This window comes from Equus caballus, chromosome 23, assembly GCF_041296265.1.
Source record: "Equus caballus isolate H_3958 breed thoroughbred chromosome 23, TB-T2T, whole genome shotgun sequence".
In the NCBI taxonomy this organism is placed as follows: Eukaryota; Metazoa; Chordata; class Mammalia; order Perissodactyla; family Equidae; genus Equus; species Equus caballus.
The window spans coordinates 6,586,400-6,613,909 of record NC_091706.1 but is presented as its reverse complement, the minus strand read 5'-3'; positions in this window follow the sequence as shown (position 1 = coordinate 6,613,909).

Below are 27,510 nucleotides of genomic sequence, written 5' to 3'. Positions count from 1 at the left end.
TGGCTACATCATTTGATCGGCTGTTTGACAGGGTCCAGCCGATTAACGCCGAGGGGTGCAGGGCCGCCCCTTGGTGAAGAATAACCGGCCAGGCCCTCACACAGTTCTGAAACCTGTGCTGCTTCTAATTGCCCTTCATTCCTTTTCCTTTCTTAACCTCCAGTTTTCACTCCTTTGGGTGGCTGCTTGGGAGGCACTACCTCCCGGGAAAATTAGATATAGTAAGAGAATGTGACCACCTGCAGGTAACTTTTAAGATATTTTTCAGTTAATTAATGGAGGAGCACACAGTCCCATTTGAGACAAGCAGAAAGGAATCCTGCCCAGATAAGATGTCGAATTAGGTTTATGGCCTCCATCTGGTTAATGTTTCCTTCTCCCTCCAGTTCTTTGTCTAAATATACATATGCATCGTCCTTCTAAGTTTGCTGGTTAATTGGATGATCAAGAAGTATCTATATATTATTCTTGACCTTCTGCTTTCTGTTAAAATGTTATAGAGGTTTTCTCCTAAAAGCAATAAATAATAAATAATTGGTGAGTAGAAGGGCCGAGGGGTGCAAGAATGCCCCTCGGTGAAGAATGGCCGGCCAACACCCCCGATATTTTCTGAATTATATGCATGCTTTCTATCAAGGTTATGTGTATACTTATTTCTCTTTTTTATTCTTGAAGATATATAGTTTAGTTTAGCTTTTCAGCCCTTTACTTTACTAACAATATGATACTTTCTCCGGCAGTGTACTTAAGGGACCGTTAGCTCTACAATCTAAAAGACAAAGGAATGCTTCCACCCCCTAAAGGGCGCGAAAAAGTAAAGATGTTTAACTGCCCGCTGAGAATGCAGATAGCCCTGGGGATAAGACACCCTGGAGTCACCTTTTGTTCCCATTAACCATCTACACTAATGACGTAAATGATTGAGGGAGGCAGGGATGGCTCCACCAGGATGTAACCAGACAGACTGCTGTCCTGTCCGGAGGCCTGGACCTTCTCTCTTTGATTTAACTTTACCGTGAATTACAACAGATGCCTAGGTACCTATCTCCTTTAGCTTAGAGACAACACACACTAGTTAATTGCGGAGAAGACGATCATTAACCTTATGCTCTATAGAATGGAATGCTAATAAATAGTCTTGTGCTCGTTTCTTACTTCCTTCTCTCTCTGAGAATATTTGTAAAACTATTTCTGTACTAATCCTGAAAAATATATAAACGACACTTGTGCACAGTAAAGTCGGACTTGCTAACACCAACCCAAGTCTCACATCCCCTTTATTTTCCCCTTCCCTCATCGCGCCGACGCCGTCCATCCCTCAGGAACCTGGACTGCGCCGGGGCGGGACCCCGGCAATTCCGGCTTGTCCCCGAAGTGGTGCTGGTGTAGCGGGCAGGTGATTTTGGCGTGTCCGGCAGGTGGTTCAGGCGAGTTGAGCAGGTGGTTGCGACGTGCTCGGCAGGTGCTTCCGGCGTCTCCGGCACGTGTTTCTGGCACATCTGACTGGTGGTTCCGGCATGCCCAAGAGTTGATTCCGGTCTGTCCGGTAGGTGGTTCCGGCGTGCACGGCACGTGGTTCTGGTACGTCTCAGAGGTGGTTGCGTATGCCCAACAGGTGATTCCGGATTGTCCGCCACGTGCTTCTGGCACGTCTGAGAGGTGGTTCCAACATGCCCGGCAGGTCATTTCGGAGAGTCGTCCAAGTGGTTCTGGCGTAGCCCGCAGTTGATTTTGGCATGTCCGGCAGGTTGTTCCGCCGTGCTCGGCAGGTGGCTCAGGCATGGCCGTCACGTGGTTCCAGTCTGTCCAGGACGTGTTTCCAGCTTCTCCGGCAGGTGGTTCTGGTACGTCTGAGAGGTGGTTCCGCCATGGCTGGCAGGTAATCCCGGACCGTCCCCCAGGTGGTTCTGGAATAGCCAGCCGTTGATATTGGCCTGTCCGGCAGGTGGTTCCAGTGAGTCGAACAGGTGGCTCCGGCGTTCTTGGCAGGTGGTTCCGGTCTGTCGGGTAGGTGTTTCCGGCGTGTCTGGCACCTGCTTCCGGCACGTCTGAGAGGTGGTTCCGGCATGCGCGGCAGGTGATTCCGTAGTGTCCGCCAGGTGGTTCTGCCATACCCGGCAGGGGATTTTGGCGTGTCCGGAAGGTGTTTCTGGCGAGTCGAGCAGGTGACTCCAGCATGCTCGGCAGGTGCTTCCGGCGTCTCCGGCACTTGCTTCTGGTGTGTCTGAGAGCTGGTTCCGGCATGTCCGGCAGATGATTCCGGAGTGTCCGCCAAGTGGTTCTGGCATACCCAGCAGGTGATTTTGGCGTGTCAGGGAGGTGGTACCGCTGAGTCGAGCAGGTGGTTCCGGCGTGCTCAGCAGGTGGTTCAGGCGGTTCTGGCAGGTGGTATCCGTCTGTTCGGGGTGTGGTTCCAGCATCTCATGAACACGTTTCTGGCACGTCTGAGATGTGGTTCCGGCCGGCCCGACAGCTGTTTCCGCAGTGTCCGCCAAGCGGTTCTGGCGTAGTTGGCAGGTGATTTTGGCATGACCGGCAGGTGGTTCCAGCAAGCCTGGCAGGTGATTCCAAAGTGTTCACCAACTGGTTGTGGCGTAGCCGGCAGGTGATTTTTGCGTGATCGGCAGGTGGTTCTGGCGAGTCGAGCAGGTGGTTCCGGCGTGCTCGGCTGGTGCTTCCGGGGTCATTGGCACGGGGTTCTGGCATGTCTGAGAGGTGGTTCCTGCATGCCCGGCAAGTGATTCCGGAGTGTTCGCCAAGTGGTTCTCGCATAGTCGGCAGGTGATTTTGGCATGTCCGGCAGGTGGTTCAGGCGAGTTGAGCAGGTGGTTCCAACGTGCTTGGCAGGTGCTTCCGGCGTCTCCGGCACGTGTTTCTGGCACATCTGACAGGTGGTTCCGGCATGCCCGAAAGGTGATTCCGGTCTGTCCGGTAGGTGGTTCCAGCCTGCACGGCATGTGGTTCTGGTACGTCTCAGAGGTGGTTGCGCATGCCCAACAGGAGATTCCGGACTGTCTGCCACATGGTTCTGGCACGTCTGAGAGGTGGTTCCGGCATGCCCGGCAGGTCATCCCAGAGAGTCCTCCAAGTGGTTCTGGCATAACACGCAGGTGATTTTGGCGTGTCTGGCAGGTTGATACGTTGTGCTTGGCAGGTGGTTCAGGCTTGGCCGGCAGGTGGTTCCAGACTGTCCAGGACGTGTTTCCAGCTTCTCCGGCAGGTGGTTCTGGTACGTCTGAGAGGTGGTTCCGCCATGGCTGGCAGGTGATTCCGGACCGTCCCCCAGGTGGTTCTGGCATAGCCAGCAGTTGATATTGGCCTGTCCGGCAGGTGGTTCCAGCGAGTCGAACAGGTGGCTCTGGCGTGCTCGGCAGGTGGTTCCGGTCTGTCCGGTAGGTGATTCCGGCGTGTCCGGCACGTGCTTCCGGCACGTCTGAGAGGTGGTTCCGGCATGCGCGACAGGTGATTTCGGAGTGTCCGCCAGGTGGTTCTGGCGTACCCGGCAGGTGATTTTGGCGTGTCCGGCAGGTGTTTCTGGCGAGTCGAGCAGGTGGCTCCAGCATGCTCGGCAGGTGCTTCCGGCGTCTCCGGCACATGGTTCTGGTGTGTCTGAGAGCTGGTTCCGGCATGTCCGGCAGATGATTCCGGAGTGTCCGCCAAGTGGTTCTGGCATACCAGGCTGGTGATTTGGGCATGTCAGGTAGGTGGTTCCGGCGAGTTGAGCAGGTGGCTGTGGCGTGCTCGGCAGGTTGTTCAGACGGGTCTGGCAGGTGTTTTCCGTATGTTCGGGGTGTGGTTCCAGCATCACATGCACATGGTTCTGGCACGTCTGAGACGTGGTTCCGGCCGGCCCGACAGGTGTTTCCACAGTGTCCGCCAAGTGGTACTGGCGTAGTTGGCAGGTGATATTGGCATGACCGGCAGGTGGTTCCAGCATGCCCGGCAGGTGATTCCGAAGTGTTCCCCAACTGGTTGTGGTGTAGCCGGCAGGTGATTTTTGCGTGTCCGGCAGGTGGTTCTGCCGAGTCGAGCAGGTGGTTCCGGCGTGCTCGGCAGGTGCTTCCGGGGTCATTGGCACGTGGTTCTGGCATATCTGAGAGGTGGTTCCGGCATGCCCGGCAGGTGATTCCGGAGTGTTCGCCAAGTGGTTCCGGCGTAGCCGGCAGGTGAGTTTGCATGTCCAGCAGTCGTTCAAGCGGGTCGAGCCGATGGTTCCGGCGTGTCCGGCAGGTGGTTCCGGTCTGTCCGGCAGGTGGTTCTGTGGTGTCCGGCACGAGGTTCAGTCTGAGAGGCTGTGCCGGCATGCCCCTCACGTGATTCCGGCTTGTCCCCGAAGTGGTGCTGGTGTAGCGGGCAGGTGATTTTGGCGTGTCCGGCAGGTGGTTCAGGCGAGTTGAGCAGGTGGTTGCGACGTGCTCGGCAGGTGCTTCCGGCGTCTCCGGCACGTGTTTCTGGCACATCTGACTGGTGGTTCCGGCATGCCCAAAAGTTGATTCCGGTCTGTCCGGTAGGTGGTTCCGGCGTGCACGGCACGTGGTTCTGGTACGTCTCAGAGGTGGTTGCGTATGCCCAACAGGTGATTCCGGACTCTCCGCCACGTGCTTCTGGCACGTCTGAGAGGTGGTTCCAACATGCCCGGCAGCTCATTTCGGAGGGTCGTCCAAGTGGTTCTGGCGTAGCCCGCAGGTTATTTTGGCGTGTCTGGCAGGTGGTTCCGCCGTGCTCGGCAGGTGGTTCAGGCATGGCCGTCACGTGGTTCCAGTCTGTCCAGGACGTGTTTCCAGCTTCTCCGTCAGGTGGTTGTGGTACGTCTGAGAGGTGGTTCCGCCATGGCTGGCAGGTGATTCCGGACCGTCCCCCAGGTGGTTCTGGCATAGCCAGCAGTTGATATCGGCCTGTCCGGCAGGTGGTTCCAGCGAGTCGAACAGGTGGCTCCGGCGTGCTCGGCAGGTGGTTCCGGTCTGTCCGGTAGGTGTTTCCGGCGTGTCCGGCACGTGCTTCCGGCACGTCTGAGAGGTGGTTCCGGCATGTCCGGCAGATGATTCCGGAGTGTCCGCCATGTGGTTCTGGCATACCCAGCAGGTGATTTTGGCGTGTCAGGGAGGTGGTACCGGTGAGTCGAGCAGGTGGTTCCGGCGTGCTCAGCAGGTGGTTCAGGCGGTTCTGGCAGGTGGTATCCGTCTGTTCGGGGTGTGGTTCCAGCATCTCATGAACACGTTTCTGGCACGTCTCAGATGTGGTTCCGGACGGCCAGACAGCTGTTTCCGCAGTGTCCGCTAAGCGGTTCTGGCGTAGTTGGCAGGTGATTTTGGCATGACCGGCAGGTGGTTCCAGCAAGCCTGGCAGGTGATTCCAAAGTGTTCACTAACTGGTTGTGGCGTAGCCGGCAGGTGATTTTTGCGTGATCGGCAGGTGGTTCTGGCGAGTCGAGCAGGTGGTTCCGGCGTGCTCGGCTGGTGCTTCCGGGGTCATTGTCACGGGGTTCTGGCATGTCTGAGAGGTGGTTCCTGCATGCCCGGCAAGTGATTCCGGAGTGTTCGCCAAGTGGTTCTGGCATAGTCGGCAGGTGATTTTGGCATGTCCGGCAGGTGGTTCAGGCGAGTTGAGCAGGTGGTTCCAACGTGCTTGGCAGGTGCTTCCGGCGTCTCCGGCACGTGTTTCTGGCACATGTGACAGGTGGTTCCGGCATGCCCGAAATGTGATTCCGGTCTGTCCGGTAGGTGGTTCCAGCCTGTACGGCATGTGGTTCTGGTACGTCTCAGAGGTGGTTGCGCATGCCCAACAGGTGATTCCGGACTGTCCACCACATGGTTCTGGCACGTCTGAGAGGTGGGTCCGGCATGCCCGGCAGGTCATCCCAGAGAGTCCTCCAAGTGGTTCTGGCATAACACGCAGGTGATTTTGGCGTGTCTGGCAGGTTGTTCCGTTGTGCTTGGCAGGTGGTTCAGGCTTGGCCGGCAGGTGGTTCCAGACTGTCCAGGATGTGTTTCCAGCTTCTCCGGCAGGTGGTTCTGGTACGTCTGAGAGGTGGTTCCGCCATGGCTGGCAGGTGATTCCGGACCGTCCCCCAGGTGGTTCTGGCATAGCCAGCAGTTAATATTGGCCTGGCCGGCATGTGGTTCCAGCGAGTCGAACAGGTGGCTCCGGCGTGCTCGGCAGGTGGTTCCGGTCTGTCCGGTAGGTGATTCCGGCGTGTCCGGCACGTGCTTCCGGCACGTCTGAGAGGTGGTTCCGGCATGCGCGACAGGTGATTTCGGAGTGTCTGCCAGGTGGTTCTGGCGTACCCGGGAGGTGATTTTGGCGTGTCCGGCAGGTGTTTCTGGCGAGTCGAGCAGGTGGCTCCGGCATGCTCGGCAGGTGCTTCCGGCGTCTCCGGCACTTGGTTCTGGTGTGTCTGAGAGCTGGTTCCGGCATGTCCGGCAGATGATTCCGGAGTGTCCGCCAAGTGGTTCTGGCATACCCGGCTGGTGATTTGGGCATGTCAGGTAGGTGGTTCCGGCGAGTCGAGCAGGTGGCTCCGGCGTGCTCGGCAGGTTGTTCAGACGGGTCTGGCAGGTGTTTTCCGTCTGTTCGGGGTGTGGTTCCAGCATCTCATGCACATGGTTCTGGCACGTCTGAGATGTGGTTCCGGCCGGCCCGACAGGTGTTTCCACAGTGTCCGCCAAGTGGTACTGGCGTAGTTGGCAGGTGATTTTGGCATGACCAGCAGGTGGTTCCAGCAAGCCCGGCAGGTGATTCCGAAGTGTTCCCCAACTGGTTGTGGCGTAGCCGGCAGGTGATTTTTGCGTGTCCGACAGGTGGTTCCGGCGTGCTCGGCAGGTGCTTCCGGGGTCATTGGCACGTGGTTCTGGTATATCTGAGAGGTGGTTCCGGCATGCCCGGCAGGTTATTCCGGAGTGTTCGCCAAGTGTTTCCGGCGTAGCCGGCAGGTGATTTTGCATGTCCAGCGGTCGTTCCGGCGGGTCGAGCTGGTGGTTCCGGCGTGTCCGGCAGGTGGTTCCGGTCTGTCCGGCAGGTGGTTCTGTGGTGTCCGGCACGAGGTTCAGTCTGAGAGGCTGTGCCGGCATGCCCCTCACGTGATTCCGGCTTGTCCCCGAAGTGGTGCTGGTGTAGCTGGCAGGTGATTTTGGCGTGTCCGGCAGGTGGTTCAGGCGAGTTGAGCAGGTGGTTGCGACGTGCTCGGCAGGTGCTTCCGGCGTCTCCGGCACGTGTTTCTGGCACATCTGACTGGTGGTTCCGGCATGCCCAAGAGTTGATTCCGGTCTGTCCGGTAGGTGGTTCCGGCGTGCACGGCACGTGGTTCTGGTACGTCTCAGAGGTGGTTGCGTATGCCCAACAGGTGATTCCGGACTGCCCGCCACGTGCTTCTGGCACGTCTGAGAGGTGGTTCCAACATGCCCGGCAGGTCATTTCGGAGAGTCGTCCAAGTGGTTCTGGCGTAGCCCGCAGGTGATTTTGGCGTGTCCGGCAGGTGGTTCCGCCGTGCTCGGCAGGTGGTTCAGGCATGGCCGTCACGTGGTTCCAGTCTGTCCAGGACGTGTTTCCAGCTTCTCCGGCAGGTGGTTCTGGTACGTCTGAGAGGTGGTTCCGCCATGGCTGGCAGGTGATCCCGGACTGTCCCCCATGTGGTTCTGGCATAGCCAGCAGTTGATATCGGCCTGTCCGGCAGGTGGTTCCAGCGAGTCGAACAGGTGGCTCCAGCGTGCTCGGCAGGTGGTTCCGGTCTGTCCGGTAGGTGATTCCGGCGTGTCCGGCACCTGCTTCCGGCACGTCTGAGAGGTGGTTCCGGCATGCGCGACAGGTGATTTCGGAGTGTCCGCCAGGTGGTTCTGGCGTACCCGGCAGGTGATTTTGGCGTGTCCGACAGGTGTTTCTGGCGAGTCGAGCAGGTGGCTCCGGCATGCTCGGCAGGTGCTTCCGGCGTCTCCGGCACCTGGTTCTGGTGTGTCTGAGAGCTGGTTCCGGCATGTCCGGCAGATGATTCCGGAGTGTCCGCCAAGTGGTTCTGGCATACCCGGCTGGTGATTTGGCCATGTCAGGTAGGTGGTTCCGGCGAGTCGAGCAGGTGGCTCCGGCGTGCTCGGCAGGTTGTTCAGACGGGTCTGGCAGGTGTTTTCCGTCTGTTCGGGGTGTGGTTCCAGCATCTCATGCACATGGTTCTGGCACGTCTGAGATGTGGTTCCGGCCGGCCCGACAGGTGTTTCCACAGTGTCCGCCAAGTGGTACTGGCCTGGTTGGCAGGGGATTTTGGCATGACCGGCAGGTGGTTCCAGCAAGCCCGGCAGGTGATTCCGAAGTGTTCCCCAACTGGTTGTGGCGCAGCCGGCAGGTGATTTTTGCGTGATCGGCAGGTGGTTCTGGCGAGTCGAGCAGGTGGTTCCGGCGTGCTCGGCTGGTGCTTCCGGGGTCATTGGCACGGGGTTCTGGCATGTCTGAGAGGTGGTTCCTGCATGCCCGGCAAGTGATTCCGGAGTGTTCGCCAAGTGGTTCTGGCATAGTCGGCAGGTGATTTTGGCATGTCCGGCAGGTGGTTCAGGCGAGTTGAGCAGGTGGTTCCAACGTGCTTGGCAGGTGCTTCCGGCGTCTCCGGCACGTGTTTCTGGCACATCTGACAGGTGGTTCCGGCATGCCCGAAAGGTGATTCCGGTCTGTCCGGTAGGTGGTTCCAGCCTGCACGGCATGTGGTTCTGGTACGTCTCAGAGGTGGTTGCGCATGCCCAACAGGTGATTCCGGACTGTCCGCCACATGGTTCTGGCACGTCTGAGAGGTGGTTCCGGCCTGCCCGGCAGGTCATCCCAGAGAGTCCTCCAAGTGGTTCTGGCATAACACGCAGGTGATTTTGGCGTGTCTGGCAGGTTGTTCCGTTGTGCTTGGCAGGTGGTTCAGGCTTGGCCGGCAGGTGGTTCCAGACTGTCCAGGACGTGTTTCCAGCTTCTCCGGCAGGTGGTTCTGGTACGTCTGAGAGGTGGTTCCGCCATGGCTGGCAGGTGATTCCGGACCGTCCCCCAGGTGGTTCTGGCATAGCCGGCAGTTGATATTGGCCTGTCCGGCAGGTGGTTCTGGCGAGTCGAGCAGGTGGTTCCGGCGTGCTCGGCAGGTGCTTCCGGGGTCATTGGCACGTGGTTCTGGCATATCTGAGAGGTGGTTCCGGCATGCCCGGCAGGTGATTCCGGAGTGTTCGCCAAGTGTTTCCGGCGTAGCCGGCTGGTGATTTTGCATGTCCAGCGGTCGTTCCGGCGGGTCGAGCCGGTGGTTCCGGCGTGTCCGGCAGGTGGTTCCGGTCTGTCCGGCAGGTGGTTCTGTGGTGTCCGGCACGAGGTTCAGTCTGAGAGGCTGTGCCGGCATGCCCCTCACGTGATTCCGGCTTGTCCCCGAAGTGGTGCTGGTGTAGCGGGCAGGTGATTTTGGCGTGTCCGGCAGGTGGTTCAGGCGAGTTGAGCAGGTGGTTGCGACGTGCTCGGCAGGTGCTTCCGGCGTCTCCGGCACGTGTTTCTTGCACATCTGACTGGTGGTTCCGGCATGCCCAAGAGTTGATTCCGGTCTGTCCGGTAGGTGGTTCCAGCCTGCACGGCACGTGGTTCTGGTACGTCTCAGAGGTGGTTGCGTATGCCCAACAGGTGATTCCGGACTGTCCGCCACGTGCTTCTGGCACGTCTGAGAGGTGGTTCCAACATACCCGGCAGGTCATTTTGGAGAGTCGTCCAAGTGGTTCTGGCGTAGCCCGCAGGTGATTTTGGCGTGTCCGGCAGGTGGTTCCGCCGTGCTCGGCAGGTGGTTCAGGCATGGCCGTCACGTGGTTCCAGTCTGTCCAGGACGTGTTTCCAGCTTCTCCGGCAGGTGGTTCTGGTACGTCTGAGAGGTGGTTCCGCCATGGCTGGCAGGTGATCCCGGACTGTCCCCCAGGTGGTTCTGGCATAGCCAGCAGTTGATATTGGCCTATCCGGCAGGTGGTTCCAGCAATTCGAACACGTGAATCCGGCGTTCTTGGCAGGTGGTTCCGGTCTGTCCGGTAGGTGTTTCCGGTGTGTCCGGCACGTGCTTCCGGCACGTCTGAGAGGTGGTTCCGGCATGCGTGGCATGTGATTCCGTAGTGTCCGCCAGGTGGTTCTGGCATACCCGGCAGGTGATTTTGACGTGCCCGGCAGGTGTTTCTGGCGAGTCGAACAGGTGGCTCCGGCATGCTCGGCAGGTGCTTCAGGCGTCTCCGGCACTTGGTTCTGGTGTGTCTGAGAGCTGGTTCCGGCATGTCCGGCAGATGATTCCGGAGTGTCCGCCAAGTGGTTCTGGCATACCCAGCAGGTGATTTTGGCGTGTCAGGGAGGTGGTACCGGTGAGTCGAGCAGGTGGTTCCGGCGTGCTCGGCAGGTGGTTCAGGCGGTTCTGGAATGTGGTATCCGTCTGTTCAGGGTTTGGTTCCAGCATCTCAGGAACACGTTTCTGGCACGTCTGAGATGTGGTTCCAGCCGGCCCGACAGGTGTTTCCGCAGTGTCCGCCAAGCGGTTCTGGCGTAGCAGGCAGGTGATTTTGGCATGACTGGCAGTTGGTTCCAGCAAGCCTGGCAGGTGATTCCAAAGTGTTCACCAACTGGTTGTGGCGTAGCCGGCAGGTGATTTTTGCGTGATCGGCAGGTGTTCTGGCGAGTCGAGCAGGTGGTTCCGGCGTGCTCGGCTGGTGCTTCCGGGGTCATTGGCACGGGGTTCTGGCATGTCTGAGAGGTGGTTCCTGCATGCCCGGCAAGTGATTCCGGAGTGTTCGCCAAGTGGTTCTGGCATAGTCGGCAGGTGATTTTGGCATGTCCGGCAGGTGGTTCAGGCGAGTTGAGCAGGTGGTTCCGGCGTGTCCGGCAGGTGGTTCCGGTCTGTCCGGCAGGTCGTTCTGTGGTGTCCGGCACGAGGTTCAGTCTGAGTGGCTGTGCCGGCATGCCCCTCACGTGATTCCGGCTTGTCCCCGAAGTGGTGCTGGTGTAGCGGGCAGGTGATTTTGGCGTGTCCGGCAGGTGGTTCAGGCGAGTTGAGCAGGTGGTTGCGACGTGCTCGGCAGGTGCTTCCGGCGTCTCCGGCACGTGTTTCTGGCACATCTGACTGGTGCTTCCGACATGCCCAAGATTTGATTCAGGTCTGTCCGGTAGGTGGTTCCGGCGTGCACGGCACGTGGTTCTGGTACGTCTCAGAGGTGGTTGCGCATGCCCAACAGGTGATTCCGGACTCTCCGCCACATGGTTCTGGCACGTCTGAGAGGTGGTTCCGGCATGCCCGGCAGGTAATCGCAGAGAGTCCTCCAAGTGGTTCTGGCACAAAACGCAGGTGATTTTGGCATGTCTGGCAGGTTGTTCCGTTGTGCTTGGCAGGTGGTTCAGGCTTGGCTGGCAGGTGGTTCCAGACTGTCCAGGATGGGTTTCCAGCTTCTCCGGCAGGTGGTTCTGGTACGTCTGAGAGGTGGTTCCGCCATGGCTGGCAGGTGATTCCGGACCGTCCCCCAGGTGGTTCTGGCATAGCCAGCAGTTAATATTGGCCTGGCCGGCATGTGGTTCCAGCGAGTCGAACAGGTGGCTCCGGCGTGCTCGGCAGGTGGTTCCGGTCTGTCCGGTAGGTGATTCCGGCGTGTCCGGCACGTGCTTCCGGCACGTCTGAGAGGTGGTTCCGGCATGCGCAACAGGTGATTTCGGAGTGTCCGCCAGGTGGTTCTGCCGTACCCGGCAGGTGATTTTGGCGTGTCCGGCAGGTGTTTCTGGCGAGTCGAGCAGGTGGCTCCGGCATGCTCGGCAGGTGCTTCCGGCGTCTTCGGCACGTGGTTCTGGTGTGTCTGAGAGCTGGTTCCAGCATGTCCGGCAGATGATTCCGGAGTGTCCGCCAAGTGGCTCTGGCATACCCGGCTGGTGATTTGGGCATGTCAGTTAGGTGGCTCCGGCGTGCTCGGCAAGTTGTGCTGACGGGTCTGGCAGGTGTTTTCCGTCTGTTCGGGGTGTGGTTCCAGCATCTCATGTACATGGTTCTGGCACGTCTGAGATGTGGTTCCGGCCGGCCCGACAGGTGTTTCCACAGTGTCCGCCAAGTGGTACTGGCGTAGTTGGCAGGTGATTTTGGCATGACCGGCAGGTGGTTCCAGCAAGCCCGGCAGGTGATTCCGAAGTGTTCCCCAACTGGTTGTGGCGTAGCCGGCAGGTGATTTTTGCGTGTCCGGCAGGTGGTTCTGGCGAGTCGAGCAGGTGGTTCCGGCGTGCTCGGCAGGTGCTTCCGGGGTCATTGGCACGTGGTTCTGGCATATCTGAGAGGTGGTTCCGGCATGCCCGGCAGGTGATTCCGGAGTGTTCGCCAAGTGTTTCCGGCATAGCCGGCAGGTGATTTTGCATGTCCAGCGGTCGTTCCGGCGGGTCGAGCCGGTGGTTCCGGCGTGTCCGGCAGGTGGTTCCGGTCTGTCCGGCAGGTGGTTCTGTGGTGTCCGGCACGAGGTTCAGTCTGAGAGGCTGTGCCGGCATGCCCCTCACGTGATTCCGGCTTGTCCCCGAAGTGGTGCTGGTGTGGCGGGCAGGTGATTTTGGCGTGTCTGGCAGGTGGTTCAGGCGAGTTGAGCAGGTGGTTGCGACGTGCTCGGCAGGTGCTTCCGGCGTCTCCGGCACGTGTTTCTGGCTCATCTGACTGGTGGTTCCGGCATGCCCAAAAGTTGATTCCGGTCTGTCCGGTAGGTGGTTCCGGCGTGCACGGCACGTGGTTCTGGTACGTCTCAGAGGTGGTTGCGCATGCCCAACAGGTGATTCCGGACTGTCCGCCACGTGCTTCTGGCACGTCTGAGAGGTGGTTCCGGCATGCCCGGCAGGTCATCCCAGAGAGTCCTCCAAGTGGTTCTGGCATAACACGCAGGTGATTTTGGCGTGTCTGGCAGGTTGTTCCGTTGTGCTTGGCAGGTGGTTCAGGCTTGGCCGGCAGGTGGTTCCAGACTGTCCAGGACGTGTTTCCAGCTTCTCCGGCAGGTGGTTCTGGTACGTCTGAGAGGTGGTTCCGCCATGGCTGGCAGGTGATTCCGGACCGTCCCCCAGGTGGTTCTGGCATAGCCAGCAGTTAATATTGGCCTGTCCGGCAGGTGGTTCCAGCGAGTCGAACAGGTGGCTCCGGCGTGCTCGGCAGGTGATTCCGGTCTCTCCGGTAGGTGATTCCGGCGTGTCCGGCACGTGCTTCCGGCACGTCTGAGAGGTGGTTCCGGCATGCGCGACAGGTGATTTCGGAGTGTCCGCCAGGTGGTTCTGGCGTACCCCGCAGGTGATTTTGGCGTGTCCGGCAGGTGTTTCTGGCGAGTCGAGCAGGTGGCTCCGGCATGCTCGGCAGGTGCTTCCGGCGTCTCCGGCACTTGGTTCTGGTGTGTCTGAGAGCTGGTTCCGGCATGTCCGGCAGATGATTCCGGAGTGTCCGCCAAGTGGTTCTGGCATACCCAGCAGGTGATTTTGGCGTGTCAGGGAGGTGGTACCGGTGAGTCGAGCAGGTGGTTCCGGCGTGCTCAGCAGGTGGTTCAGGCGGTTCTGGCAGGTGGTATCCGTCTGTTCGGGGTGTGGTTCCAGCATCTCATGAACACGTTTCTGGCACGTCTGAGATGTGGTTCCAGCCGGCCCGACAGGTGTTTCTGCAGTGTCTGCCAAGCGGTTCTGGCGTAGTTGGCAGGTGATTTTGGCATGACTGGCAGGTGGTTCCAGCAAGCCTGGCAGGTGATTCCTAAGTGTTCACCAACTGGTTGTGGCGTAGCCGGCAGGTGATTTTTGCGTGATCGGCGGGTGGTTCTGGCGAGTCGAGCAGGTGGTTCCGGCGTGCTCGGCTGGTGCTTCCGGGGTCATTGGCACGGGGTTCTGGCATGTCTGAGAGGTGGTTCCTGCATGCCCGGCAAGTGATTCCGGAGTGTTCGCCAAGTGGTTCTGGCATAGTCGGCAGGTGATTTTGGCATGTCCGGCAGGTGGTTCAGGCGAGTTGAGCAGGTGGTTCCAACGTGCTTGGCAGGTGCTTCCGGCGTCTCCGGCACGTGTTTCTGGCACATCTGACAGGTGGTTCCGGGATGCCCGAAAGGTGATTCCGGTCTGTCCGGTAGGTGGTTCCAGCCTGCACGGCATGTGGTTCTGGTACGTCTCAGAGGTGGTTGCGCATGCCCAACAGGTGATTCCGGACTGTCCGACACATGGTTCTGGCACGTCTGAGAGGTGGTTCCGGCATGCCCGGCAGGTCATCCCAGAGAGTCCTCCAAGTGGTTCTGGCATAACACGCAGGTGATTTTGGCGTGTCTGGCAGGTTGTTCCGTTGTGCTTGGCAGGTGGTTCAGGCTTGGCCGGCAGGTGGTTCCAGACTGTCCAGGACGTGTTTCCAGCTTCTCCGGCAGGTGGTTCTGGTACGTCTGAGAGGTGGTTCCGCCATGGCTGGCAGGTGATTCCGGACCGTCCCCCAGGTGGTTCTGGCATAGCCAGCAGTTGATATTGGCCTGTCCGGCAGGTGGTTCCAGCGAGTCGAACAGGTGGCTCCGGCGTGCTCGGCATGTGGTTCCGGTCTGTCCGGTAGGTGATTCCGGCGTGTCCGGCACGTGCTTCCGGCACGTCTGAGAGGTGGTTCCGGCATGCGCGACAGGTGATTTCGGAGTGTCCACCAGGTGGTTCTGGCGTACCCGGCAGGTTATTTTGGCATGTCCGGCAGGTGTTTCTGGCGAGTCGAGCAGGTGGCTCTGGCATGCTCGGCAGGTGCTCCCGGCGTCTCCGGCACATGGTTCTGGTGTGTCTGAGAGCTGGTTCCGGCATGTCCGGCAGATGATTCCGGAGTGTCCGCCAAGTGGTTCTGGCATACCCGGCTGGTGATTTGGGCATGTCAGGTAGGTGGTTCCGGCGAGTCGAGCAGGTGGCTCCGGCGTGCTCGGCAGGTTGTTCAGACGGGTCTGGCAGGTGTTTTCCGTCTGTTCGGGGTGTGGTTCCAGCATCTCATGCACATGGTTCTGGCACGTCTGAGATGTGGTTCCGGCAGGCCCGACAGGTGTTTCCACAGTGTCCGCCAAGTGGTACTGGCCTAGTTGGCAGGTGATTTTGGCATGACCGGCAGGTGGTTCCAGCAAGCCCGGCAGGTGATTCTGAAGTGTTCCCCAACTGGTTGTGGCATAGCCGGCAGGTGATTTTTGCGTGTCCGGCAGGTGGTTCTGGCGAGTCGAGCAGGTGGTTCCGGCGTGCTCGGCAGGTGCTTCCGGGGTCATTGGCACGTGGTTCTGGCATATCTGAGAGCTGGTTCCGGCATGTCCGGCAGATGATTCCGGAGTGTCCGCCAAGTGGCTCTGGCATACCCGGCTGGTGATTTGGGCATGTCAGGTAGGTGGCTCCGGAGTGCTCGGCAGGTTGTGCTGACGGGTCTGGCAGGTGTTTTCCGTCTGTTCGGGGTGTGGTTCCAGCATCTCATGCACATGGTTGTGGCACGTCTGAGATGTGGTTCCGGCCGGCCCGACAGGTGTTTCCACAGTGTCCGCCAAGTGGTACTGGCGTAGTTGGCAGGTGATTTTGGCATGACCGGCAGGTGGTTCCAGCAAGCCCGGCAGGTGATTCCGAAGTGTTCCCCAACTGGTTGTGGCGTAGCCGGCAGGTGATTTTTGCGTGTCCGGCAGGTGGTTCTGGCGAGTCGAGCAGGTGGTTCCGGCGTGCTCGGCAGGTGCTTCCGGGGTCATTGGCACGTGGTTCTGGCATATCTGAGAGGTGGTTCCGGCATGCCCGGCAGGTGATTCCGGAGTGTTCGCCAAGTGTTTCCGGCATAGCCGGCAGGTGATTTTGCATGTCCAGCGGTCGTTCCGGCGGGTCGAGCCGGTGGTTCCGGCGTGTCCGGCAGGTGGTTCTGTGGTGTCCGGCACGAGGTTCAGTCTGAGAGGCTGTGCCGGCATGCCCCTCACGTGATTCCGGCTTGTCCCCGAAGTGGTGCTGGTGTGGCGGGCAGGTGATTTTGGCGTGTCCGGCAGGTGGTTGAGGCGAGTTGAGCAGGTGGTTGCGACGTGCTCGGCAGGTGCTTCCGGCGTCTCCGGCACGTGTTTCTGGCTCATCTGACTGGTGGTTCCGGCATGCCCAAAAGTTGATTCCGGTCTGTCCGGTAGGTGGTTCCGGCGTGCACGGCACGTGGTTCTGGTACGTCTCAGAGGTGGTTGCGCATGCCCAACAGGTGATTCCGGACTGTCCGCCACATGGTTCTGGCACGTCTGAGAGGTGGTTCCGGCATGCCCGGCAGGTCATCCCAGAGAGTCCTCCAAGTGGTTCTGGCATAACACGCAGGTGATTTTGGCGTGTCTGGCAGGTTGTTCCGTTGTGCTTGGCAGGTGGTTCAGGCTTGGCCGGCAGGTGGTTCCAGACTGTCCAGGACGTGTTTCCAGCTTCTCCGGCAGGTGGTTCTGGTACGTCTGAGAGGTGGTTCCGCCATGGCTGGCAGGTGATTCCGGACCGTCCCCCAGGTGGTTCTGGCATAGCCAGCAGTTAATATTGGCCTGTCCGGCAGGTGGTTCCAGCGAGTCGAACAGGTGGCTCCGGCGTGCTCGGCAGGTGATTCCGGTCTCTCCGGTAGGTGATTCCGGCGTGTCCGGCACGTGCTTCCGGCACGTCTGAGAGGTGGTTCCGGCATGCGCGACAGGTGATTTCGGAGTGTCCGCCAGGTGGTTCTGGCGTACCCCGCAGGTGATTTTGGCGTGTCCGGCAGGTGTTTCTGGCGATTCGAGCAGGTGGCTCCGGCATGCTCGGCAGGTGCTTCCGGCGTCTCCGGCACTTGGTTCTGGTGTGTCTGAGAGCTGGTTCCGGCATGTCCGGCAGATGATTCCGGAGTGTCCGCCAAGTGGTTCTGGCATACCCAGCAGGTGATTTTGGCGTGTCAGGGAGGTGGTACCGGTGAGTCGAGCAGGTGGTTCCGGCGTGCTCAGCAGGTGGTTCAGGCGGTTCTGGCAGGTGGTATCCGTCTGTTCGGGGTGTGGTTCCAGCATCTCATGAACACGTTTCTGGCACGTCTGAGATGTGGTTCCGGACGGCCAGACAGCTGTTTCCGCAGTGTCCGCTAAGCGGTTCTGGCGTAGTTGGCATGTGATTTTGGCATGACCGGCAGGTGGTTCCAGCAAGCCTGGCAGGTGATTCCAAAGTGTTCACTAACTGGTTGTGGCGTAGCCGGCAGGTGATTTTTGCGTGATCGGCAGGTGGTTCTGGCGAGTCGAGCAGGTGGTTCCGGCGTGCTCGGCTGGTGCTTCCGGGGTCATTGTCACGGGGTTCTGGCATGTCTGAGAGGTGGTTCCTGCATGCCCGGCAAGTGATTCCGGAGTGTTCGCCAAGTGGTTCTGGCATAGTCGGCAGGTGATTTTGGCATGTCCGGCAGGTGGTTCAGGCGAGTTGAGCAGGTGGTTCCAACGTGCTTGGCAGGTGCTTCCGGCGTCTCCGGCCCGTGTTTCTGGCACATGTGACAGGTGGTTCCGGCATGCCCGAAATGTGATTCCGGTCTGTCCGGTAGGTGGTTCCAGCCTGCACGGCATGTGGTTCTGGTACGTCTCAGAGGTGGTTGCGCATGCCCAACAGGTGATTCCGGACTGTCCACCACATGGTTCTGGCACGTCTGAGAGGTGGGTCCGGCATGCCCGGCAGGTCATCCCAGAGAGTCCTCCAAGTGGTTCTGGCATAACACGCAGGTGATTTTGGCGTGTCTGGCAGGTTGTTCTGTTGTGCTTGGCAGGTGGTTCAGGCTTGGTCGGCACGTGGTTCCAGACTGTCCAGGACGTGTTTCCAGCTTCTCGGGCAGGTGGTTCTGGTACGTCTGAGAGGTGGTTCCACCATGGCCCGCAGGTGATCCCGGGCCGTGCCCCAGGTGGTTCTGGCATAGCCAGCAGTTGATATTGGCCTGTCCGGCAGGTGGTTCCAGCGAGTCGAACAGGTGGCTCTGGCGTGCTCTGCAGGTGGTTCCGGTCTGTCAGGTGGGTGTTTCCGGCGTGTCCGGCACGTGCTTCCGGCACGTCTGAGAGGTGCTTCCGGCATGTGCGACAGGTGGTTTCGGAGTGTCCGCCAGGTGGTTCTGGTGTACCCGGCAGGTGATTTTGGCGTGTCCAGCAGGTGTTTCTGGCGAATCGAGCAGGTGGCTCCGGCATGCTCGGCAGGTGCTTCCGGCGTCTCCGGCACCTGGTTCTGGTGTGTCTGAGAGCTGGTTCCGGCATGTCCGGCAGATGATTCCGGAGTGTCCGCCAAGTGGTTCTGGCATACCCGGCTGGTGATTTGGGCATGTCAGGTAGGTGGTTCCGGCGAGTCGAGCAGGTGGCTCCGGCGTGCTCGGCAGGTTGTTCAGACGGGTCTGGCAGGTGTTTTCCGTCTGTTCGGGGTGTGGTTCCAGCATCTCATGTACATGGTTCTGGCACGTCTGAGATGTGGTTCCGGCCGGCCCGACAGTTGTTTCCACAGTGTCCGCCAAGTGGTACTGGCCTGGTTGGCAGGGGATTTTGGCATGACCGGCAGGTGGTTCCAGCAAGCCCGGCAGGTGATTCCGAAGTGTTCCCCAACTGGTTGTGGCGTAGCCGGCAGGTGATTTTTGCGTGTCCGGCAGGTGGTTCTGGCGAGTCGAGCAGGTGGTTCCGGCGTGCTCGGCAGGTGCTTCCGGGGTCATTGGCACGTGGTTCTGGCATATCTGAGAGGTGGTTCCGGCATGCCCGGCAGGTGATTCCGGAGTGTTCGCCACGTGTTTCCGGCGTAGCCGGCAGGTGATTTTGCATGTCCAGCGGTCGTTCCGGCGGGTCGAGCCGGTGGTTCCGGCGTGTCCGGCAGGTGGTTCCGGTCTGTCCGGCAGGTCGTTCGGTGGTGTCCGGCACGAGGTTCAGTCTGAGTGGCTGTGCCGGCATGCCCCTCACGTGATTCCGGCTTGTCCCCGAAGTGGTGCTGGTGTAGCGGGCAGGTGATTTTGGCGTGTCCGGCAGGTGGTTCAGGCGAGTTGAGCAGGTGGTTGCGACGTGCTCGGCAGGTGCTTCCGGCGTCTCCGGCACGTGTTTCTGGCACATCTGACTGGTGCTTCCGACATGCCCAAGATTTGATTCAGGTCTGTCCGGTAGGTGGTTCCGGCGTGCACGGCACGTGGTTCTGGTACGTCTCAGAGGTGGTTGCGCATGCCCAACAGGTGATTCCGGACTCTCCGCCACATGGTTCTGGCACGTCTGAGAGGTGGTTCCGGCATGCCAGGCAGGTAATCGCAGAGAGTCCTCCAAGTGGTTCTGGCACAAAACGCAGGTGATTTTGGCATGTCTGGCAGGTTGTTCCGTTGTGCTTGGCAGGTGGTTCAGGCTTGGCTGGCAGGTGGTTCCAGACTGTCCCGGATGGGTTTCCAGCTTCTACGGCAGGTGGTTCTGGTACGTCTGAGAGGTGGTTCCGCCATGGCTGGCAGGTGATTCCGGACCGTCCCCCAGGTGGTTCTGGCATAGCCAGCAGTTAATATTGGCCTGGCCGGCATGTGGTTCCAGCGAGTCGAACAGGTGGCTCCGGCGTGCTCGGCAGGTGGTTCCGGTCTGTCCGGTAGGTGATTCCGGCGTGTCCGGCACGTGCTTCCGGCACGTCTGAGAGGTGGTGCCGGCATGCGCGACAGGTGATTTCGGAGTGTCCGCCAGGTGGTTCTGCCGTACCCGGCAGGTGATTTTGGCGTGTCTGGCAGGTGTTTCTGGCGAGTCGAGCAGGTGGCTCCGGCATGCTCGGCAGGTGCTTCCGGCGTCTTCGGCACGTGGTTCTGGTGTGTCTGAGATCTGGTTCCAGCATGTACGGCAGACGATTCCGGAGTGTCCGCCAAGTGGCTCTGGCATACCCGGCTGGTGATTTGGGCATGTCAGGTAGGTGGCTCCGGCGTGTTCGGCAGGTTGTGCTGACGGGTCTGGCAGGTGTTTTCCGTCTGTTCGGGGTGTGGTTCCAGCATCTCATGCACATGGTTGTGGCACGTCTGAGATGTGGTTCCGGCCGGCCCGACAGGTGTTTCCACAGTGTCCGCCAAGTGGTACTGGCGTAGTTGGCAGGTGATTTTGGCATGACCGGCAGGTGGTTCCAGCAAGCCCGGCAGGTGATTCCGAAGTGTTCCCCAACTGGTTGTGGCGTAGCCGGCAGGTGATTTTTGCGTGTCCGGCAGGTGGTTCTGGCGAGTCGAGCAGGTGGTTCCGGCGTGCTCGGCAGGTGCTTCCGGGGTCATTGGCACGTGGTTCTGGCATATCTGAGAGGTGGTTCCGGCATGCCCGGCAGGTGATTCCGGAGTGTTCGCCAAGTGTTTCCGGCATAGCCGGCAGGTGATTTTGCATGTCCAGCGGTCGTTCCGGCGGGTCGAGCCGGTGGTTCCGGCGTGTCCGGCAGGTGGTTCCGGTCTGTCCAGCAGGTGGTTCTGTGGTGTCCGGCACGAGGTTCAGTCTGAGAGGCTGTGCCGGCATGCCCCTCACGTGATTCCGGCTTGTCCCCGAAGTGGTGCTGGTGTGGCGGGCAGGTGATTTTGGCGTGTCCGGCAGGTGGTTCAGGCGAGTTGAGCAGGTGGTTGCGACGTGCTCGGCAGGTGCTTCCTGCGTCTCCGGCACGTGTTTCTGGCTCATCTGACTGGTGGTTCCGGCATGCCCAAAAGTTGATTCCGGTCTGTCCGGTAGGTGGTTCCGGCGTGCACGGCACGTGGTTCTGGTACGTCTCAGAGGTGGTTGCGCATGCCCAACAGGTGATTCCGGACTGTCCGCCACATGGTTCTGGCACGTCTGAGAGGTGGTTCCGGCATGCCCGGCAGGTCATCCCAGAGAGTCCTCCAAGTGGTTCTGGCATAACACGCAGGTGATTTTGGCGTGTCTGGCAGGTTGTTCCGTTGTGCTTGGCAGGTGGTTCAGGCTTGGCCGGCAGGTGGTTCCAGACTGTCCAGGACGTGTTTCCAGCTTCTCCGGCAGGTGGTTCTGGTACGTCTGAGAGGTGGTTCCGCCATGGCTGGCAGGTGATTCCGGACCGTCCCCCAGGTGGTTCTGGCATACCCAGCAGTTGATATTGGCCTGTCCGGCAGGTGGTTCCAGCGAGTCGAACAGGTGGCTCCGGCGTGCTCGGCAGGTGATTCCGGTCTCTCCGGTAGGTGATTCCGGCGTATCCGGCACGTGCTTCCGGCACGTCTGAGAGGTGGTTCCGGCATGCGCGACAGGTGATTTCGGAGTGTCCGCCAGGTGGTTCTGGCGTACCCCGCAGGTGATTTTGGCGTGTCCGGCAGGTGTTTCTGGCGAGTCGAGCAGGTGGCTCCGGCATGCTCGGCAGGTGCTTCCGGCGTCTCCGGCACTTGGTTCTGGTGTGTCTGAGAGCTGGTTCCGGCATGTCCGGCAGATGATTCCGGAGTGTCCGCCAAGTGGTTCTGGCATACCCAGCAGGTGATTTTGGCGTGTCAGGGAGGTGGTATCGGTGAGTCGAGCAGGTGGTTCCGGCGTGCTCAGCAGGTGGTTCAGGCGGTTCTGGCAGGTGGTATCCGTCTGTTCGGGGTGTGGTTCCAGCATCTCATGAACACGTTTCTGGCACGTCTGAGATGTGGTTCCAGCCGGCCCGACAGGTGTTTCTGCAGTGTCCGCCAAGCGGTTCTGGCGTAGTTGGCAGGTGATTTTGGCATGACTGGCAGGTGGTTCCAGCAAGCCTGGCAGGTGATTCCAAAGTGTTCACCAACTGGTTGTGGCGTAGCCGGCAGGTGATTTTTGCGTGATCGGCAGGTGGTTCTGGCGAGTCGAGCAGGTGGTTCCGGCGTGCTCGGCTGGTGCTTCCGGGGTCATTGGCACGGGGTTCTGGCATGTCTGAGAGGTGGTTCCTGCATGCCCGGCAAGTGATTCCGGAGTGTTCGCCAAGTGGTTCTGGCATAGTCGGCAGGTGATTTTGGCATGTCCGGCAGGTGGTTCAGGCGAGTTGAGCAGGTGGTTCCAACGTGCTTGGCAGGTGCTTCCGGCGTCTCCGGCACGTGTTTCTGGCACATCTGACAGGTGGTTCCGGCATGCCCGAAAGGTGATTCCGGTCTGTCCGGTAGGTGGTTCCAGCCTGCACGGCATGTGGTTCTGGTACTTCTCAGAGGTGGTTGCGCATGCCCAACAGGTGATTCCGGACTGTCCGCCACATGGTTCTGGCACGTCTGAGAGGTGGTTCCGGCATGCCCGGCAGGTCATCCCAGAGAGTCCTCCAAGTGGTTCTGGCATAACACGCAGGTGATTTTGGCGTGTCTGGCAGGTTGTTCCGTTGTGCTTGGCAGGTGGTTCAGGCTTGGCCGGCAGGTGGTTCCAGACTGTCCAGGACGTGTTTCCAGCTTCTCCGGCAGGTGGTTCTGCTACGTCTGAGAGGTGGTTCCGCCATGGCTGGCAGGCGATTCCGGACCGTCCCCCAGGTGGTTCTGGCATAGCCAGCAGTTGATATTGGCCTGTCCGGCAGGTGGTTCCAGCGAGTCGAACAGGTGGCTCCGGCGTGCTTGGCAGCTGGTTCCGGTCTGTCCGGCAGGTGATGCCGGCGTGTCCGGCACGTGCTTCCGGCACGTGTGAGAGGTGGCTCCGGCATGCGCGACAGGTGATTTCGGAGTGTCCGCCAGGTGGTTCTGGCGTACCCGGCAGGTGATTTTTGCGTGTCCGGCAGGTGTTTCTGGCGAGTCGAGCAGGTGGCTCCGGCATGCTCGGCAGGTGCTTCCGGCGTCTCCGGCACTTGGCTCTGGTGTGTCTGAGAGCTGGTTCCGGCATGTCCGGCAGATGATTCCGGAGTGTCCGCCAAGTGGTTCTGGCATACCCAGCAGGTGATTCTGGCGTGTCAGGGAGGTGGTACCGGTGAGTCGAGCAGGTGGTTCCGGCGTGCTCAGCAGGTGGTTCAGGCGGTTCTGGCAGGTGGTATCCGTCTGTTCGGGGTGTGGTTCCAGCATCTCATGAACACGTTTCTGGCACGTCTGAGATGTGGTTCCAGCCGGCCCGACAGGTGTTTCCGCAGTGTCCGCCAAGCGGTTCTGGCGTAGTTGGCAGGTGATTTTGGCATGACTGGCAGGTGGTTCCAGCAAGCCTGGCAGGTGATTCCAAAGTGTTCACCAACTGGTTGTGGCGTAGCCGGCAGGTGATTTTTGCGTGATCGGCAGGTGGTTCTGGCGAGTCGAGCAGGTGGTTCCAGCGTGCTCGGCTGGTGCTTCCGGGGTCATTGGCACGGGGTTCTGGCATGTCTGAGAGGTGGTTCCTGCATGCCCGGCAAGTGATTCCGGAGTGTTCGCCAAGTGGTTCTGGCATAGTCAGCAGGTGATTTTGGCATTTCCGGCAGGTGGTTCAGGCGAGTTGAGCAGGTGGTTCCAACGTGCTTGGCAGGTGCTTCCGGCGTCTCCGGCCCGTGTTTCTGGCACATGTGACAGGTGGTTCCGGCATGCCCGAAATGGGATTCCGGTCTGTCCGGTAGGTGGTTCCAGCCTGCACGGCATGTGGTTCTGGTACGTCTCAGAGGTGGTTGCGCATGCCCAACAGGTGATTCCGGACTGTCCACCACATGGTTCTGGCAGGTCTGAGAGGTGGGTCCGGCATGCCCGGCAGGTCATCCCAGAGAGTCCTCCAAGTGGTTCTGGCATAACACGCAGGTGATTTTGGCGTGTCTGGCAGGTTGTTCTGTTGTGCTTGGCAGGTGGTTCAGGCTTGGTCGGCACGTGGTTCCAGACTGTCCAGGACGTGTTTCCAGCTTCTCCGGCAGGTGGTTCTGGTACGTCTGAGAGGTGGTTCCACCATGGCCCGCAGGTGATCCCGGGCCGTGCCCCAGGTGGTTCTGGCATAGCCAGCAGTTGATATTGGCCTGTCCGGCAGGTGGTTCCAGCGAGTCGAACAGGTGGCTCTGGCGTGCTCTGCAGGTGGTTCCGGTCTGTCCGGTAGGTGTTTCCGGCGAGTCCGGCACGTGCTTCCGGCACGTCTGAGAGGTGCTTCCGGCATGTGCGACAGGTGGTTTCGGAGTGTCCGCCAGGTGGTTCTGGTGTACCCGGCAGGTGATTTTGGCATGTCCAGCAGGTGTTTCTGGCGAATCGAGCAGGTGGCTCCGGCATGCTCGGCAGGTGCTTCCGGCGTCTCCGGCACCTGGTTCTGGTGTGTCTGAGAGCTGGTTCCAGCATGTCCGGCAGATGATTCCGGAGTGTCCGCCAAGTGGTTCTGGCATACCCGGCTGGTGATTTGGGCATGTCAGGTAGGTGGTTCCGGCGAGTCGAGCAGGTGGCTCCGGCGTGCTCGGCAGGTTGTTCAGACGGGTCTGGCAGGTGTTTTCCGTCTGTTCGGGGTGTGGTTCCAGCATCTCATGTACATGGTTCTGGCACGTCTGAGATGTGGTTCCGGCCGGCCCGACAGTTGTTTCCACAGTGTCCGCCAAGTGGTACTGGCCTGGTTGGAAGGGGATTTTGGCATGACCGGCAGGTGGTTCCAGCAAGCCCGGCAGGTGATTCCGAAGTGTTCCCCAACTGGTTGTGGCGTAGCCGGCAGGTGATTTTTGCGTGTCCGGCAGGTGGTTCTGGCGAGTCGAGCAGGTGGTTCCGGCGTGCTAGGCAGGTGCTTCCGGGGTCATTGGCACGTGGTTCTGGCATATCTGAGAGGTGGTTCCGGCATGCCCGGCAGGTGATTCCGGAGTGTTCGCCAAGTGTTTCCGGCGTAGCCGGCAGGTGATTTTGCATGTCCAGCGGTCGTTCCGGCAGGTCGAGCCGGTGGTTCCGGCGTGTCCGGCAGGTGGTTCCGGTCTGTCCGGCAGGTCGTTCTGTGGTGTCCGGCACGAGGTTCAGTCTGAGAGGCTGTGCCGGCATGCCCCTCACGTGATTCCAGCTTGTCCCCGAAGTGGTGCTGGTGTAGCGGGCAGGTGATTTTGGCGTGTCCGGCAGGTGGTTCAGGCGAGTTGAGCAGGTGGTTGCGACGTGCTCTGCAGGTGCTTCCGGCGTCTCCGGCACGTGTTTCTGGCACATCTGACTGGTGCTTCCGACATGCCCAAGATTTGATTCAGGTCTGTCCGGTAGGTGGTTCCGGCGTGCACGGCACGTGGTTCTGGTACGTCTCAGAGGTGGTTGCGCATGCCCAACAGGTGATTCCGGACTGTCCGCCACATGGTTCTGGCACGTCTGAGAGGTGGTTCCGGCATGCCCGGCAGGTCATCCCAGAGAGTCCTCCAAGTGGTTCTGGCATAACACGCAGGTGATTTTGGCGTGTCTGGCAGGTTGTTCCGTTGTGCTTGGCAGGTGGTTCAGGCTTGGCTGGCAGGTGGTTCCAGACTGTCCAGGACGTGTTTCCAGCTTCTCCGGCAGGTGGTTCTGGTACGTCTGAGAGGTGGTTCCGCCATGGCTGGCAGGTGATTCCGGACCGTCCCCCAGGTGGTTCTGGCATAGCCAGCAGTTAATATTGGCCTGTCCGGCAGGTGGTTCCAGCGAGTCGAACAGGTGGCTCCGGCGTGCTCGGCAGGTGATTCCGGTCTCTCCGGTAGGTGATTCCGGCGTGTCCGGCACGTGCTTCCGGCACGTCTGAGAGGTGGTTCCGGCATGCGCGACAGGTGATTTCGGAGTGTCCGCCAGGTGGTTCTGGCGTACCCCGCAGGTGATTTTGGCGTGTCCGGCAGGTGTTTCTGGCGAGTCGAGCAGGTGGCTCCGGCATGCTCGGCAGGTGCTTCCGGCGTCTCCGGCACTTGGTTCTGGTGTGTCTGAGAGCTGGTTCCGGCATGTCCGGCAGATGATTCCGGAGTGTCCGCCAAGTGGTTCTGGCATACCCAGCAGGTGATTTTGGCGTGTCAGGGAGGTGGTACCGGTGAGTCGAGCAGGTGGTTCCGGCGTGCTCAGCAGGTGGTTCAGGCGGTTCTGGCAGGTGGTATCCGTCTGTTCGGGGTGTGGTTCCAGCATCTCATGAACACGTTTCTGGCACGTCTGAGATGTGGTTCCAGCCGGCCCGACAGGTGTTTCTGCAGTGTCCGCCAAGCGGTTCTGGCGTAGTTGGCAGGTGATTTTGGCATGACTGGCAGGTGGTTCCAGCAAGCCTGGCAGGTGATTCCAAAGTGTTCACCAACTGGTTGTGGCGTAGCCGGCAGGTGATTTTTGCGTGATCGGCAGGTGGTTCTGGCGAGTCGAGCAGGTGGTTCCGGCGTGCTCGGCTGGTGCTTCCGGGGTCATTGGCACGGGGTTCTGGCATGTCTGAGAGGTGGTTCCTGCATGCCCGGCAAGTGATTCCGGAGTGTTCGCCAAGTGGTTCTGGCATAGTCGGCAGGTGATTTTGGCATGTCCGGCAGGTGGTTCAGGCGAGTTGAGCAGGTGGTTCCAACGTGCTTGGCAGGTGCTTCCGGCGTCTCCGGCACGTGTTTCTGGCACATCTGACAGGTGGTTCCGGCATGCCCGAAAGGTGATTCCGGTCTGTCCGGTAGGTGGTTCCAGCCTGCACGGCATGTGGTTCTGGTACGTCTCAGAGGTGGTTGCGCATGCCCAACAGGTGATTCCGGACTGTCCGCCACATGGTTCTGGCACGTCTGAGAGGTGGTTCCGGCCTGCCCGGCAGGTCATCCCAGAGAGTCCTCCAAGTGGTTCTGGCATAACACGCAGGTGATTTTGGCGTGTCTGGCAGGTTGTTCCGTTGTGCTTGGCAGGTGGTTCAGGCTTGGCCGGCAGGTGGTTCCAGACTGTCCAGGACGTGTTTCCAGCTTCTCCGGCAGGTGGTTCTGGTACGTCTGAGAGGTGGTTCCGCCATGGCTGGCAGGTGATTCTGGACCGTCCCCCAGGTGGTTCTTGCATAGCCAGCAGTTGATATTGGCCTGTCCGGCAGGTGGTTCCAGCGTGTCGAACAGGTGGCTCCGGCGTGCTCGGCAGGTGTTCCGGTCTGTCTGGTAGGTGATTCCGGCGTGTCAGGCACGTGCTTCCGGCACGTCTGAGAGGTGGTTCTGGCATGCGCGACAGGTTGTTTTGGAGTGTCCGTCAGGTGGTTCTGACGTACCCGGCAGGTGATTTTGGCGTGTCCGGCAGGTGTTTCTGGCGAGTCGAGCAGGTGGCTCCGGCATGCTCGGCAGGTGCTTCCGGCGTCTCCGGCACCTGGTTCTGGTGTGTCTCAGAGCTGGTCCCGGCATGTCCGGCAGATGATTCCGGAGAGTCTGCCAAGTGGTTCTGGCATACCCTGTTGGTTTTTTTGGCATGTCAGGTAGGTGGTTCCGGCGAGTCGAGCAGGTGGCTCCGGCGTGCTCGGCAGGTTGTTCAGACGGTACTGGCAGGTGTTTTCCGTCTGTTCGGGGTGTGGTTCCAGCATCTCATGCACATGGTTCTGGCACGTCTGAGATGTGGTTCCGGCCGGCCCGACAGGTGTTTCCACAGTGTCCGCCAAGTGGTACTGGCGTAGTTGTCCGGTGATTTTGGCATGACCGGCGGGTGGTTCCAGCAAGCCCGGCAGGTGATTCCGAAGTGTTCCCCAACTGGTTGTGGCGTAGCCGGCAGGTGATTTTTGCGTGTCCGGCAGGTGGTTGTGGCGAGTCGAGCAGGTGGTTCCGGCGTGCTCGGCAGGTGCTTCCGGGGTCATTGGCACGTAGTTCTGGCATATCTGAGAGGTGGTTCCGGCGTGA